At 43.7% G+C, this 17,652-nt stretch overlaps 1 non-coding gene across 1 annotated transcript; it reads right to left on the bottom strand.

The window, feature by feature from the left end:
- Positions 1-9,251: 9,251 nt before the first annotated feature.
- TRNAW-CCA (transfer RNA tryptophan (anticodon CCA)) lies at positions 9,252-9,323 on the bottom strand. Its single transcript has one exon. It is a non-coding gene; the product is annotated as a tRNA-Trp (tRNA).
- Positions 9,324-17,652: the final 8,329 nt, after the last annotated feature.

The following is a 17,652-nucleotide window of genomic DNA, read 5'->3' as shown; positions in this document are numbered from 1 at the left end:
GAGGAAGCACTCCCAATGGGAAGATTTCCCATCTGAAGCCTAGGCTCTTCTTACTTCTTGACAAGGGAAAGAGGTTTTTGTTTTTGTTTTTTTCTGGAGTATAGTTGCTCTCCAATGTGTTAGTTTCTGCTGTACAACGAAGTGAGTCAGCCATATGTATACATATATCCCCTCCCTCTCGGACCTCCCTCGCCACCCCACCCCCTGGGTCATCAAGGGCACTGAGCTGAGGTCCCTGCACCCTACACTAGTAGCTTCTTACTAGCTATCTGTCTTACACATGGCAGTGCGCATACGTCAACCCTAATCTCCCAAGTCATCTCACCCCCACCTCCCCACGTCCACACGACTCTTCCCCATGTCTGTGGCTCTATTCCTGCTGACAAGGGGATCATTTAAACAGTGCTCCTCTCCCCACTGTGTTGTCAAAATCTGGCCAGAGGCCTTCAAATCGAACAGAATAATTCTGTACAAATGTGTAGCAACCACTGGTTCACTCCTTGGAAATCCAACAGCCTATGATGTACCAGTAACCAGCCTAGAGAAGAAACAAGTCCAGGCAGCAATAAAAGGGAAGGCACTCTTGCCTTTATATGTTATAAGCCAAAGAATTTTATAGACAAGGTGAAGCAAACCACAAACCTGGCCTTAAGGCAAATGTGCAGGTCAAGTGACCAGACCTTGCACATAATTCTGAACTGGTCCACAGACTTTGGAAGGACTAAGTGAAGTCTCGTCTAGTCTGCAGACTGCTTGTCCGTATCTTCCCATCTACAGGGACTTGTGCAGTGCCTGGCACAGTTGAGTATTTGATAAGTTACCAGAGCTTATACATTAATGACTCAGAGCATCTGAAGTCAATGAGAAGAGTGAGAGACTGGGGAATCAGGGCGGTTGGTGGGGCTATGATCATGTCTGTTTTGTTCATCTGGGACAAGATGTGCAGCAGTTGTTTTCACAGGCCAGTCTCATTCAGGCAGGAGGGAACTCAGTGGCCCATGATGTGGGGAATCTTCATTTTACTCTGGCCTTGGTTTGAATTGCACGTGCTGATGGGTTAATGTGTATGATTCCATCAAATGGCTCCTGAGTGAGCCTAGCACAATCTGGAATATACATTTGACACAGATATTTATTCTCTATATATGTGTTACATATCTATGTATGTTTTTTATGGGGAAAATTTCTGTGGACAAATTTCAAGTTTAAAGTTCCTGACGGTCCCTGTGATTAAAACCTCATCTTATTAGCAGAGGAAGGAGGCATCAGATCTAATAAGGGATCTGATTAGAACTGAAGGGCAAAAGACATAGGAAGGAGATTTCAACACTGGAACAAGTTTCCTTTCAGAGCAGATTAATGATTTCAAGGGGGTTTGAGAGAGTCAATTTTTCAAAGGTTTTGTGGTCAAGGGAACCCATGATGTCTGTCTTCATGTCTCTGGTACACAGCGCAGCGGCTGCTACATGAAAGGTCTGAGTGAAATCTTAAGATATTAGAAATATTAATTCTGTCATCCAATCATACCACTAACTCATGAGGAAAGCAAACCCCCAGAAGACTAACTGACACCCTCAATATCTCACACTACGACAGTACCAGACAGAGCCCAGTTCTTTAAATGCCATTTCAGTGCTATTCTTGATAGAGAAGCATTTCACATTTATATTCATAATAATACTCTTGAGGGTTAGATAGACTCACATATTTAAGTGGGTTCTCGAGCTATTTCTGGAACTTCTTGAAAGAAAGGGTTGTTTCAGGACGTGGTGAATTGGAACTTTGCCTTTCACCTCCTGCTTCACCATTGTACCACCTTCTCCTCCACAGCAGAGACTGACATGAAAGGATATGAGAAAGGCACACAGTTAATTCACTGCCTCCAAAAGGCTAAAGCCCCCATTAAAAGAATTGAAACTTTAAGGACTCACTTGGGAGAGGGGCTCACTTCCCAATTCACCCTTATGATTGACACACACACGGAGGAGATTCAATGGTGTATTCCACATGCATGGATGGCATTGCTCATATCCCGAGCACTGGGCACTGTGGATGGTGCTGGAAGGATGTAAAGAAGAAAGGGGTACCAAAGCTGATGAATCCAGAGGAGAGAGAAGACAGATGCTTCCATACACAGAACAGGCACTGAGGGCCAGATAAAGCGCTGGGAAGCTCCAGAGAGGGAAAGATCCTATCTCCTAGGAGGCCATCAGAAAGTCTGCCTGGTTTTTGAAAGATGTGTAAGGATTTGCAGATGTAGTTTCAAGACTGTTCAAGGCAGAGGGGCCTAAGTGGGCTAAGGCACAGTGTTGGAAAGCTCTGAACTGTGTGTGAAATACTAAATCATCCTGTCCATAAGTGTGAGATTCATGAAGGGAAAAAAACGCAAGCAGAGGTAAATATTTGCGAGTAATGCAAAATTATTGGGACTTTGATACAAAGTGCTTAGAGCATTTAGGGAGTCACTAATGGTTGCTAAGTAGAGCAATGCGATGATTAAGCAGTAGTGTGGCAGTGTTTTGCTGGCAGTATTGCAAAAATTTGGGTAGTGGACACTGTCAAGTTTCTGTCAAGTGCCTGAGTCCCTTAAAACCCTTTTACTATATATCTCTGGGCCCCTTTTCCTAACTTCTATAGGCTTTGCTTCTAATAGCTCACACCTGTAACTTTATTCAGAGACCTGTCTTAGGGCTACAGGAGGAACTTTGACAAAATGAGCTGAGTGCTGAAAGTGCTGGTGAATTGACATCCCTTGGGGCAGCCCTGAGCCAATGATTGACAGTGTAGAGATATGAAAGCTTGACTCCCTTGCTTCCACTCGGCAGGAAATCTGAGGCGTGATGTACATTGCCAGTTCCCTGTGGGAGCAGACAGGAGCTGGACTGTATGTGAAAGCTCATCTTTGTGTGGAGTCTTCCCCTCCCTGTCTTGCTTCCTGCTCTCCCTTCACCAGTTTCTCCAAGAAGCACTTCCTTGGTGAATTATTTGCTTATGAGTCCTCCTCTCATCTCATGGTCTGCTTCTAATGGACAAACAGGTTGAATGAAATAGGAAGAGTGATAAGGTCAGGCCAGGTAGGAAGCTACTGTGAAACTCTAGGCAAGAGATCACAGAGACCTGTGCCAGGACAGTGGCCATGTGATAAAGGTAGGGAAAGGAAAGGAGAAATAGTCCAGAAACAAACAGACTAGACACTTAGGTACCTGGGTAGGAGAAGTAGACGTCAAATAAGAGCCTATAATCCAATCTTACATAATAGGATTTGTTCAAAGATATGGAGAACCCTGAAAAGAAGGGCATATCTGGAAGAGGAGACTGGTGTAGTTTGGGGAGGTGCCCATGCAGTACTAGAAAGAGAATTCAGTGTGAATGCTGAGCAGCTGAAAGAAAGGGTCAGGGATGGAGATCCTATTTGGGCCATTATCGGCACCAAGCTACTCATGGAAGCCATGAACTAGGAGAAACTTCCAAAGGGAATCTGGGCTTTGTGTCCATCTATGAAGTCCCAGGGAGGAAAACATGGCAAAGTTCTTGGCCTTTGGAAAACAAGTACAACCCCAGAAGTGGGTGTGACTAAGTCTGGGATGGGTCTAAGCTGACTTCTGTCTGTTGAAAAAAACACTCAGTGAGCACCCTGCCCAGGAGGTGACCTCTACTCCTGTAGCTCCGTCTCTCAGAAATGGGTCTGGGAAGCATTCGGGGACCATGGAGAAAAGCCATGACAGTCCTGAGGATGTCAATCGAAAAGCCACATTGTCTATAAAGAGTTCACTGGGGACTTATTCATGAATCTGTTATTTTATTCTAAAGATCTTATCACAGGATGTCAAGGCTGAGAGGTCCTGAGAGATCTTTTAGTTCATTTGGCAGATGAAGAAACAGTTGCATGGTCAGGCTGGATCATGACCAGAGAACTCATGCCTCCTAAGGCCAGTGCTAGGCTTTTTCCTCACTCAAAACAGGGCCTACCCCACTCCTGTGTTCTCCATCCCAGTCCTGTCCTGCCATTCATATCCTGGTCAGGGGTGGGAAACTCTCTGCATGGAGTCATTTTTCAAACGAAATGATGTAGCAACTGGAGCATCTTAGTATGTTATGGAACTATTGTTAAGGATTTACTAAGAGGAAGGATGTGAAAATGTAGAAGAGTACTATTCAAAGGTAGCAATAATGCAAAAGGTATCTATTTTCTGGCTTTGTTCCTATATGATGATTATAGGTGGTGATTAGGATCATGAAATTAAGTGAAGCCACCAGACTTCTGCAGGACATAACACTCTTCCATCCTTTTCATTTACACTGGACTCCAAGCAACCAAATGAACATCATTTGCTTCTATTGAAGGGAAATCATGTTTAAACCAAAGCTCCTAGTTAATTAAGTCAAGTGATTGTGTCTGCCATGAAATAATCAAGCACAAACATGTACTGATCAACAAACATGGGTCACACATTGTATGAGGCTCTGTAGGTAAGAAATGAAGTACCACCCAGGCCCTCAGGAGGTCACAGTCTAGCTGAGGCCAAAACTTGTACAGAAATGACCCAAATACAGTGAAATAAGTGCTCTGATGGAGAATTATTCAAGGACAGTAATGGACAAATAGGAGTGCAGACTCTTACCAGGGAAAGACTTGATTTACAGAGAAGTTGGTGCTTGATGTAGAACTTGGATGAGTTTGAGGTGAGCCGGGTAGGAAAGGCAGGAGATAAAGGACATCGTGTTGGGAAAGTCAACAACAGCAAAGGCAGGGAGGTAGGGAAGGCTTTGCTGCTTTCTATAGTTATATGGGATTTCAGAATCAGGCATCTATTGAAATGGAAGGCTAGTGGATGGCAGTGAGCAGCAGCAGTTGTGGGCAAGGTTGGAATGGGAGAAAAGTGCCAAATGACTGAGGACCCTATAGGCCACAATGGTTCATCGGCTTTATATACTCCAGGCCAGTGGTTCTCCAAGTGTGGTGTCTGGACCAGCAGGATCACCACTACCTGGGAAATATTTAGAAATGCAAATCATCAGGCTCCGACCCAGACCTTTGAGTCAGGAATTCAAAGGGCAGGACCCAGGAATCTGTTTCTTAATAAGAACTTCAGATGACTCTGATGGATGCCAAAATTAGAGGACCACTAATCTAGGCACTGAGGAGAGAGAAAAAAGTTGGAAGATGATTTTATGAAGACAAAGAACCATATTCATTTACTGGGGCAAAAAGGAAGGAAGAAAGTGTTGACTGCTCTACAAAAATGCTAGCCCAATCCTCCAGGAGTGCTCAGCTAGAGCCTTCTGGGGTCCTGCCTGTGTCTTTTCAATCGAGTCCTCCTGTCTCATCAGGTAAGTAATCTTGTAGAAACAGCACCTCATTACCCTCCATCAAATGAGTAGTGAGGAAGCACTTTTCATTTAAGAGTTAGATGACTGAAAAGATTTGTCTGGGGCAATCGCAGTAGATGGCAGTGATTTAAGCTAAATTCAGTTCTGGGAGACAGCTGAGCTATGGGACAACCTGTGTAAAGTTTAGACTGAGGTGTCAGCAGGAATGTTGAACTGTGCACTCAAACCCGAAATAGCAGGAATTCAGTGCATTCCCCGATTCTCTTTCAAACCAATTTCTATATTGAATAAAATGGAAGTTTGTGCCTGACCTCTCATCTGAGGGTGAAGTCAGGTGGCTCATGACTTGGTTGACTGAAAAAGCAAACAGTCACACGCCACTATCACCCTCTCCCCAAAATACTAATGAAAGAAAATGGAAAAATCAGTAGAGAAGCCAAATGATTTATAAAAATCAATTTAAGCAACATGAGATAAGCAGAAAGTTTAAATTTTAAAAAATGCATCAAACAGTTCCAAATGAAATATAAATATCCTTAAGACTCTGTGTAGCCTTGGGTGATTGCATTGGGCTGATTTTGACCACAAAATCCATGATTAAAATCCAAAACGATCTCCTTGGCCAGAGACACATTATAACAGACCCAGAAGAGGTAAAAGGAGGATCTGAGCATCAATACAGTGAACAAAGGGCTTCCCAGGTGATGCAGAGGTAAAGAATCTGCCTGGCAATGCAGGAGACACAGGAGATGCAGATTCTATCCCTGGGTCGGAAAGGTACCTTGGAGTGGGAAATGGCAACCCACTCCAGTATTCTTGCCTGGGAAATTCACTGGACAGAGAAGCCTGGTGGGCTTCAGTGGAGTTGCAAAGAGTCAAACCTGATTGAGCAACTAAGCATGCATGCATGCCCACACACTGAACAAAGGCTTAGGGAGGATGAATGGACAGGCACAGAAAGAAGCTTGGTTGGTATACATGTTGTAAGTGTCCCCTTTTACCATGACGCACGCTGCCCACAACTCCCTACCCTGACAGCTACCCTGGTGCTAGTATGGAAGCCGGCAGAACACATAGTCAATAGGCAATTACAGTAATCGAATCTTGGAGGAAGCGGCACAAGTGTAAATAGCCTACTCCCAGTTGGCCTGTGATTAACGTGACAACAACTTGGATGCGATTCCCTCCATGGAAGCACGAATGCCCAGTCACTTGGAATAAAAATGGATAAAAGAGTGTCCTCCTCTATCCATCACACCCAAACTCTCAGTATCAGCTGGAGAGGAAATCTAGGATGGAAGGAATAGCTGGGTACACCTTGAAATGTGAAAAGCATATGTTGAGCATCTTTTCGTTCCAACCATTTTTTGATTAGTTTGTTTTTTTATATTGAGCTGCATGAGGTGTTTGTATATTCTGGACATGGTAAAGTAACTATACTCCATAAAATTTTTTTAAAAAAGAAAAACATGTGTTGGAAGTACCAAATATTTGCAAAAGACCTCACATATCCATTAATGCACTCAATCCATTATGAAGCAGATGTTAGCGTGAGCCCTGTTTTATCCCTTTTTGACAAGAACACAGACTCTGAGTGGTTAAACAGCCTTTTCGAACAAACTGGGTGGCAGCACATCAGATGCGAACCCATGAGTTTTCCAAACTTAGATCCTAAGTTCCTCTAACAACAAGAGTAATATAATTAACTGAGGCCGCAGGGGAGGCAAAGTGATGCATGGGTGTACAATCAAAAGAGATTAATGAAAAGCTTATTAGATCCAACCTTAGGCATTAACCATGGCCTCAAAACTCAACACTACCTCAGTTGCTATGGCTGTCGATCATATGGGTACTCACGTGTGTGGAGACTCTCCTAACCTTGGCTGCTAATGAACCCACCAAGGGAAAAAAGGCTTTTGCCTGCACATTGAGATTCAGGGGACAGTGGCAGCAAACTAAGAGACATGAAGATTTTAAATGTGGTTTGGAAAATGAGGCTTGGTGGAAAAGTTAGGAGAGCTGTTTATGACAAACATAATGGGAGAGAGTCTTCTTACCTCATTTGCCAATAGGATGGGGACTGGGAATTCCCAAGGTCTTGTTTCTAATGAAGCTAATTTTAAGTTACAGAGGAAAAATGGAGGTGATAATTACAGCCCTTGAGGATAAGATCAAGTGTATTGGAACCAGGGCTTCATGTCAGAAATTGGGGAAGAGATGGAAATGTGAGGTATTCTAAGGGGAGAAAAAATTCTTGGCAGACAGGAAATCTCATGTTCCTGATAGAGGAGAGGCTCTAGATAAAGAAGCCAGGTGTCAGGAATAAGAAGCCCAGGGTGGGCCGTGGCTCTGCAGGTGAGGAAGTATGGGGAAGCCATAGGCCAATGACGCCTCCTAAAGCCACTCTGTTTGCACTCACTCTCAGACCTCCTGCTGACACGTGACTGGAGATGTCATCAAGGAGGGTGAGGACCTCTCCTCACCTGTGAGCTATCAGATCGAGAAGAATTCTTTCAAACTTCCAGAAACAAGTGCTCCTAGACTCCTTAGAGAAGATGAAGGAGGCTGTGCCTGAGTCTGAGGAGGTCTGAGTACCACCTGATTTTTTTTTGCCTCTTCCATCAACTATTGCTGCCTTGAGAGGATAGTCATATAATGGCTTACAGAGACAGGAAAGACATTCTCTTCATTGGAAGGCAGCCAGTGAATGAGATGTGAAGGAGGGGGATGCCCTAATAATCTGCTTGTGATGGGGGCCAAGAGGACAAAAGCAGGACCAAGTGACAAAAGATGGCCAGGACCTGCCTTCAGTAAGGAGTGTGCTCCAAACTGGAAGCCCTTGGTTTACAAATATCATGATGAGTCTGGGCATCCACGTGGGAGGGCAAAGGCTAGAGAGAGTTAAATTGGCCTAACTCCCTACCCTCGAGATAAGTTCGAGTTGAGAACAGTTGAGAGAAAATGTCCGGTGACACTTGGGAGCTCCATGATTCCCATGTCAGGGATGTAAAGACATGGCCAAGAGGCCAAAGAAGGGTGTTGGGAGAACAGCCGTGTTCAAAGAGGGAGTTTGAGGTGTTGGTTGAGTGTTGTGACATAACTTCTTTTTCAGTGTCCTCTACAATGTCCTCTAGATGCTTAATTGTTGCTTTTCCACAAGTGAGTTATTATTGAGGTTCAGAATCATGTAGAAAATGAGCTGAGTGCTGCCAGTTGAAGGAATACAAGAGCCAATGTTTAGGGTAACAGCCCTCTGGGTTCTACATGCACTACCTCCTTTAACATTTTCACAACTCTGTGGAATAGATACTATGATCACCATTTGGAAGTGAGGAAGTTGAACCTGCAGGAGGTCTGAATATTTGCCCAAGAAGCTGAAGCAAAGCTGCACCTAAATCTTAGTGATGCTGAGGCTCACTTGCTTCATTTCTGTGTGAATTGTTGTCACATGTGGTCCTCTGTGCCAGCAGCATCAGCCTCACTCTGGAACTCGTTAGAAATGAAAACCCACAGGTCCCGCTCCCGACCTACTGAAGCAGATACTGGGGATGGGACCCAGCATCTGTGCTTTAATAGGCCTTCCAGATGATTCTGTTGCTCACTCAGGGTTGAGGACCATTGATCTGCACTGCAGTGCCTCTCAGAGAGCCCACACAGCACTTCAGGTCCGATGGGTCTTTGACTCACGGCTGGGGATGTGACAGGCCCCTTGACAGCTCCAGGTGCTTAAGTGAGCAAAGCCTGCAGAAACACAAAATCTGGTCCCTCAGTTGTAAAATGAGATACAGTGAAAGTGAAGTCACTTAGTCGTGTCCGACTCTTTGCAACCCCGTGGACTGTAGCCTACCAGGCTCCTCCGTCCATGGGATTCTCCAGGCAAGAATACTAGAGTGGGTTACCATTTCCTTCTCCAGGGGATCTTCCCGACCCAGGAATTGAACCTGGGTCTCCCGCATTGGAGGCAGACGCTTTAACCTCTGAGCCACCAGGGAAACCCAAATGAGATACAACCAACCCCAAATCTCAGAGGAACTGATGGGATCCCATGGGTGGGAAATGTGCAGGTGTAATTACAGTTTGAAAGTCAAGGCAACAATGTTAAAAATAAATGTAACCACCTTGCTCCAGCATCACCTCACCTCCAGGCCACCTCAGCAGTTATCTATCTTTGGGCAGGACTGTCTGTGTTTTGTTTTGCTGTGTCTATAGACTGTCTGGAAAAATAGGGTCTGTGCGTCTTTCAGAATTGTATATATAATATGTACATATAACTCGGGAAAACACAACTCCAGACTGAGCCACAGAGAAGCAGAAAGTGTGGTGAAATGGCAGTATCTCCTGGCTTCTGAGCTCCAAATTCAAGACCAACCTTGGCAGACCATTCTCTCTGTGTTCTCTGGCAATTCACGTAACCTCTTTGAAAAGTGAGGATTATAGTAACATCTACTTCTAATAGTTTGTCACAAGAATGAGAGATATTGCACAAGGCAATGTTTTGTAAAATGTAGCATTATATGTTGTTATCATTGCTTAGAAAGAGAGTGTGTCATCCACTCTCCTACCCCAACCTTCACAGGTGTGTGCCTCATTCCTTCAAAACTCCCCTGTCCCTGGAGTCAGTGATAGACAATGGGTATTCATTTGCTAAGTGAATCCTTGTGTTCTCTGAGCCCTCCAGGATAACACAATGCCCTATGTAAAACACTCTAGGGAGTGCCAGGGCAAGCCCGAGGTAGAAGCCTGTTTCAATCCTGGGAGTTTCCTGCAGAGGAGACCCATTGGTTTTTAGGCCACAGAAGGGTACTTGGAAATCATGGAATCCATTCTCACCATCACCTACTGCTTTCTTTATAGATGAAGAAACAGCCCAGAAAGGGAAGTGACCTGCCCAAATAATCTGTTTCTTTATAGCCTCCATTTGAGGGGATGGTCCCCTGGAGGGTGAAAGCACCTGTCTCAGGCTGTGACATGGGGCAAACCCTTCCCCCAGGTACCAACACAGGCCATTTCTCTGGTGCATTTGTACGTGACAAAAATGTACGTGACAAAAACCCAGTCCTGGCCAGGGCTTTTTCTAGTTACATTGTGTAACTAAAGTGTCTGCTAGATTGCAAGTCAATGTAGGGGCTGGGAAAAGAAAAGAAATTTTTGAATGCAGTGCACGTAGAATGGTACTTATAATCTGTGAAAAGCAGCATGGGGATAAAAAGCATGCTAGCCTTGGGAAAACAAAGACAGCATGAATTTAAATAGTCTTCTTCATCATCGTCATTGTCATCATTAACATTTATTGAGTTCTTACCTAGTGTCAGGTATGATGCCACATACTTTGTATGGATGATCTCATTTCATCCTTCAATGAGTCCAGTGGATTAGATTGAGTAGTTGTTGTTCAGTCGCTCAGTCGTGTCCAACTCTTTGTGACCCCATGAACGGCAGCACACCAGGCCTTCCTGTCCTTCACCATCTTCTGGAGTTCTCTCAAACTCATGTCCACTGAGTCGGAGTAGCACCTCCACTTTGAAGGTGAGAACTGGAGCTTAGGTAGGTAGGGCATGCTTAGGTAAGTGATTTGTCTGGGATCAAGTGAGCTTGCTGTTAACCAAGCAGACTCCAGAGCTTTAAATCATGCTGCTCTGCTTTCTGAAAGGTCCACTTCTTCCTAGGTGGCGAATTGGGCCAGATTAGTCCACCTCTCTGGTTGTCATCTGAAAACATTCCAATAGTAGTAATCCAGCAACCCCACAGGGTTGTTGTAAGAAGCAAAAAAAGAAAATAAAAATCACTTTGTTGACCTACCACACACAAAATTAATTACTATTATTGCTAGCTTACTTACAAAAAGAATAAAGGACACATTTACTGCAGGATAGCAAAAATGGGAGTAAAGGAACAAGAGTAGTACCAAAAGCCTAGGGTAAGGTGGGTTACCACAATGGAGCCATGAACAAAATAGCTTCGCGAAAAGGGAAAACAAGACATTCCATAGTGCTCAGCAGCTTATCAAAGAAGGAATGCATCAGGAAAGACCAACCTCTTACACTACATTCTAATTTCTCCTCTTATTACTCTGTAAAGAATACTAAACAACCCAGTAGAGACTGCTTGTGATGACGCTACAAAAATTTCAGGAAAATTTTTTGAATGACCTTATAAAAACCAAGGGCTTAATTATCATTCTAGGAAGGTGTTTCATAAGTTAAAATATACAGCCAATGCTTGTGTAATTTTTTGCTCCCTTCATAGGGAAATAGAATCTATCTGAAAAAGAGTTTATGATTTGATCTCAGTAACATTAGAAGGATTTTCAATATAGAGCCTTTTCCTCTTGGGACATGGCTCCAAGATTTCTCTAAAACTATTCCATCTTCTACCTCTGGATATACAAATGGAGGACTTCTTCTAGACAATTGCTGTTAGCCTTATTAAGAGAGGTGCATAGGGCAGAGAACTCTATTCAATATCCTGTGATAAACCATAATGGAAAAGAATATGAAAAAAGAATATAAGTGTAGAGCTGAATCACTTTGCCGTACAGCAGAAATTAACACAACAGTGTAAGTCATCTATGTTTCAGTGAAAGAGAGGTGCTTGTGGGACCTCATGCAGAGGAGAAAGGTCCAGCTAGTGAAGGCAGTCCAAATGTCAGCACAGGGAAGTGAGATCAGTGAGGCAGATGAAACCAGAAAGAGACAAGGTGTCAGCCCTTGTGCACCCAGGAAGCTGCCAGGTGGAAGAGGGCCTAGGCTTGGTTTCTGTAGCCACAAAGAGCAAGAAAATGAACAAGTGGAAACTATCTATAGATCCATTGGTTTTAGCACAACCTCAGGAATAGTTATTTTGCCTTAGAACTCTTGGGTGGCTTTCCTACTGAGAAGTTAACTTTTATTCTGATTTTCATGGTTATGGCATCTCTGGGGGATTGGATGAGAAAAAGGAAGCTAAACTGGAGGAAACAAAAGCATTTTCTTCGCTTTCTCCTTCTACTGTGACCTTTTGGAAATCGGCGTAGCGTGGTGTTGAAGGCATGGATTCTGCCACTTGTGTCCTGGATGCGTCTCCTGTTTACTGGGAACAATAGTAGCACTCGGGGTAGGACTGGTTGTTTAGCTCCCACCTCAGATCCATTTCCACCCTCTCTGCTGCGCTCAGTACCCGGAGGCTGAAGTTTATGGACTCTATCACCCAGCTAAAGGCCCCCTGAGTTCCACTGGAGTTCAGCCAACAGAAAGTGGGAAGAGAAGGGTCAGGGATATGTATTGCCTTCTGATACTTCCACTCTGCCAACACTTAGTGAGATCCTGAGTGGAGTAGTGGTTACAGAAGTTGACAGTCACAGCCCTCATGCCTAGATTCTAAATACACCATTACCTTCCTTGCCCTTTCCGATTGTTGTGATGAGCAGTAATGATGCCCATTTTCTTAGCCTGTGGGTTCTGTGCCATTCTTGGGTGGTTCCCTTAATCCAGATGACATTATCTGCAAGAGTAAATAGCTCTTTTACTTAACTCTCTTCACCCTTTGAATAGGCCGCCTGTTTTCTGGCAGGGACTTGCTTGATACAGGGTTGTGGGAAAGTTAGTGCCTAACACACAGTAAGTGCTCAATAAATGTTGGCAGTTATTATGAGCAACAACAGTCCAGGCCCAAGGGAAATACAGTTTTTTCTTATCCTTATTGCCCGAGCCATCCCAGAACATGAAGCTCTGCCTGGTGAACCATTGGGTTCAATGGTAGAAGTAGATTAGCTGAAAAACTGAGGGAGAGAGTTTATCTTAGAGGGAGCAAGTGCTGGAGCCAGAGGATGGGGGAAAGCTGTTGGGAAGGAACCCCCTGGAGCAGTGACTGGCTGAGAGGGACCCTCCGAGACCCAGGTAGGAGGAGGGCACTCTGGGCAGCTGCCCTTGTTTTCTAGGATGGGCTTCTCCCACCACTGGTTCAATGACAGTGTGACTCCTCCCCGCGGTTACTTTAAGGAACCCTAATGGGAGATAGATGAGCTCCAATATCTGTGTTTTGGAAACAGGCTGGGTGTGAGCTGGGGACCCAGGAAAGAGGATACTCCTGACACGTGTGGAAGAATTTCTAACTGTTGGAGTTGGCCCAAGAGAAACTCTGCATTTGTGGAAATGGTTCCCCACCACTAGAAGACCCACTATTTCAGTGTCAGTCAGACTCCTGGGAGCAAGCAGACGACACAAAGTGGGTAATCAGTGCAGTGTTGAACACAGAGGTTATTTGCAAGGTGCAGGCAGGTGGTAGTGGCCGGCAGCTCAGAGCAACTGCCGGCAGTGCATGTTACTTCCCAGCTCTGTCCACATTGACCAACTTCCTGTTGGGAGTTTGACACCTGCAATGATGGAACAGTCACGTCACCATACACTCATTTTAGTTTTTGGAGAGCTGGTTGAGCAGCACATCAGTGTAAGAAGCATCCCAGGGCTATTAATAGCTAAAATGTGTTACCAGTTCTAGGCTTGAGAGAATGAGTGTGTGTGTGTGTGTGTGTGTGTGTGTGTGTGTGAGCACACGCGTGAACACGTGCACTAATTGCCTCAGCTGTGTCCAACTATTTCCTACGCTGTGGACTGTAGCCTGCCAGGTTCCTCTGTTTATGGGATTCTCCAGGCAAGGATACTGGAGTGGGTTGCCATGTCCTGCTCCAGGGGATTTTCTCAAGCCAGTGATGGAACCTGCATCTCTTTTGTCTCCTACATTGGCCAGCAGGTTCTTTACCACTAGCGCCACCTGGGAAGCCCCGAAAGAATGAGGGAAGGTAGCAAATATCAGAGCCTGCAGACAGAGAGCTCTGAAGGCAAGGCCTCTGGACAGGAGCTGAGCTCTTTGGTAGAGAGACAGACGACGTGACCCATGGTTACCCCCAAGGGAAGGAACCAGGGATATACTTACCAAATTAGGCCCTCTTTACTGCATGGTTCCCATTAGCCAAACCCAATGAGAATCAGAAGGCCAGGAAGCCAGTGTCTTGATTTCATACAGACCAAGTGCCTGCAGAGGAGAATGCATTTGGAGGGTGAGCATTCATTGGTGAGTAGATCTGGAGCAAAAACAGAAATCATGCAAGTCCCCTGATAGAGGAAATTCAAGTACTGTGTTGAGAGTGGGGATAGGGGCTTGGACCTGGAATTCTCAGCCACTTGCAACCCAAGAATCTATCATAACAGGGCAGGTTTTCCCAAGGTCCAAGAGTTCAGGCAGGTGCTGAAATGTATGAGATGAAGGGCAGGGTGCCATGGAAGGCAAAGAAGGAACTCCAGCTGGATAGAAACCAATTTGCCTGCCTCAGTCTGGTCCAACGCAGCTCGGCATCCACACTGCAGTTTGATTAAGGACCCTCCCATCTCCGGAAACACGACCCTTGAGCACTTGGAATTCATAATGAATCCCTTTTCTTTGGCTTCTGTTATTTAGCACATTTCAGACTAGGAAAGAAACATAAACATTTCCATGCCACATCTAATACAATTATAAGGTCATTACACATTCTGTAGCGCAAAACAGCTGTTCCAAAGATTCTTATTAGAGTTTAACAGAGTTTTATTTGTTTGGGACAAAAAAGAATCTTTTAAATTATGATTTAATGAGCCTGTTAAATGTTCATCACCAAGTGGTTACTTACTAAAGCTGCGTGGAGCTTGGCTATTTGAACTCAGAAGAGGTTAACCGAACTTTTCTCCCCGCCTCAGCCCTGCACACACACATATTCTCTCACACTCACACACACACACACACACACACATACACAGACACACTCACACATGTGCATGCAGGAATAAATCCACACATTTTGATCTCTTTTTTCCCAAATTATGACTCATTCTTTTGAGGACAAACTTTATACTAAATAGACCTAAACTTAAAATATCTGTGACCGAGTGGCTTTTAAGTCAAATTCAGGAGTCTTTGTAAAAATACCTTGATTTCTAAAAATTATCTTCCCAGGACCTTTGAAGAGGGATGTGTTTGCATTGCAATTTACCAAATGATAAAATGTCTGTTACCAGCGCCAGTGTTGTGGGTTCTATATATATATAGGTCCTTGTGGTTTTTATATTATTTCTCACTAGATTGAGAAACTTGACATACCACCCTCTTTCTGGGGGTTGGGGATAAGAAGGGAGAGGAAGGATTTCGCCTGATGACCTATCAGTGATCTAATACAGATGTGTCATTTTGTCAGGCTGCAATACTGTGGCAGTTAATCCACCAGCGTTTATAATAATTGCTGTACCCTGCAGAAGCCGTACTGTGACACAATGTATCCCTGGAATTCATAAGTAGGTTGTTTAAATGCAAAATAATTATTAAGCACTCATTCTTGGAATTCATCCTGAGATAAGTAGCCCTTAAGAAAATGTCTAATACAAAATGACATTTGGGTTTTAGAATATATAACCTTTTGTATTAATGGTATCCCAAGGTGTTTTACATAGTAATTGGATGGTAGTGTGGTAAGGATTTCAGTAAATGAAATGGCTCTTGGGACTGAAGTAGAGGTTTAGCTATTCTTGGATTTCAAGTTGGATTTCATTGACTATGGGGAGGTGAGGTGGAATGCCAGGCTGTTTAAAAGTAGCCCAAGGCCTTCTTAAAACTTCACTAAAAATAACAGGAAGCAGAAGGGGCCCCAGAGGTAAAGAAGCTGAACCCCTTTGTGAAAGATGGGAGACCTGGGTACAAAGATGAGTTAGTGGTCCACACAGGGCTTGAAACCAGGATTCCTAAACTGAGAGGGCCTGAGGCATAATGTTTGTTTGGGGTTCACATTTCTCTTCATCTACTAGGCCCTAACTGGGTAACTCAGAACAAGTTCCTTAATATTGGTGGGACTCCATATTGTCACCCTCAAAATTATAAATAAGTCAATCTGCCAGAGTCAGGGGAGAAGTTAAAACTATATATATGTTATATATATTGGAGAAGGGCATGGCAACCCACTCCAGTATTCTTGCCTGGAGAATCCCATGGGCAGAGAAGCTGGGTAGGTTCCAGACCATAGGGTCTCAGAGAGTTGGATACAACTAAAGTGACTTAGCACACACACATAACATATATACATATATAAACAAATTCAGTTCCAAGAACACAGTAGATGCTTCATAATGATTTATTATTAATAATCCTTCAAAAAGGACTATTATTATAAACCCGCATTGCCATAAATCTTCCCTGCTCGAACATTTTTGGTATCGATTTGCATCACTTATCATATTAATGCTGTTATGTTTTACAATTACAAGTTATAATTAGGCAAATATGACTCATTCGACTTTTCATGTCCAAGTCTCAGCACTCCACCCGCACATCAAGAAACAAATCAAAATGCAATTAGATGCTGACGGGATGCTAAATAGAAAGTTTGTAATTTATTGTTTCATCAAAGATTACATTGTGCAAGTGGATTGATCTCGTGTCAGTCATGGACGTGTTGAGACTAGATCTACGTCAAGCATGGAGAAGATGAATGTAGATGCTAGCTCGATATGTTTGGTGGGAGAATGTCTTAAATTGCAATGGGTGGGTGTTAAAAAGTACAACTACACAGCAACAGGCTGAGAGACAGCTAGACATATTTGAACAGACAATACTCTGCATTTCTTGTTTATTAGAATATATGTTTATATATACAAATATCCTTATGGATTGGCCACTGCCACCCACTTTAGATTTTTGGAAGTTCACATGCAATCCTCCTTCAAAAAATAAGAAATATATAATTGCTAATTTACAGAAGAAGTCACAACCAGAGGGTTTTTTGAAATGCCTCATCTCCCTAGTGTGAGTAAAGTATGATTTGACTTGTTTTAAAATCAATTTACAAGTAAAATTTTCAGGAACACATCTGCTAGGTAAAGCAAGTCCTGCCAGGATCCTGCAATGAAAGTGACAGTGATACGTTCAGTTTTTATAATGGATAAAATTATGAGAGCAGAGAACATAATTATATATTTTAGAAACAACACAGAAATACTTATAAACCTGGGTTTTTTTTAAAAAACACATTTTAAATTTCTAAATCAGTGTATGAAACTATTCAGTATTTACCTATTTCCCTGACTCCGTCACCACTGAGACACCTGGTGCCTCATCCCACAAAAGTTATGGAAAACCTACTAATGGCCACACCCTGAAGACTGTAAGAAAAGCCGCCAAGCCTTTGCAAACTGGCGGCCTAAATTAATCCTTGGGCAGCTCTGTGGACTGGAATGTCATTATCCCCATTCTACTGATGAGGAAATTAAGGCTCTGAAAAATGAAGGCATGTATCCAAGCTCACGAGGTTGGAATTCTGAGTTGGCT

The sequence above is a fragment of the Dama dama genome, chromosome 12 (genome assembly GCF_033118175.1).
Source record: "Dama dama isolate Ldn47 chromosome 12, ASM3311817v1, whole genome shotgun sequence".
In the NCBI taxonomy this organism is placed as follows: Eukaryota; Metazoa; Chordata; class Mammalia; order Artiodactyla; family Cervidae; genus Dama; species Dama dama.
The sequence above is the reverse complement of the archived record's forward strand: the minus strand, read 5'-3'. Positions and strand labels throughout refer to the sequence as shown.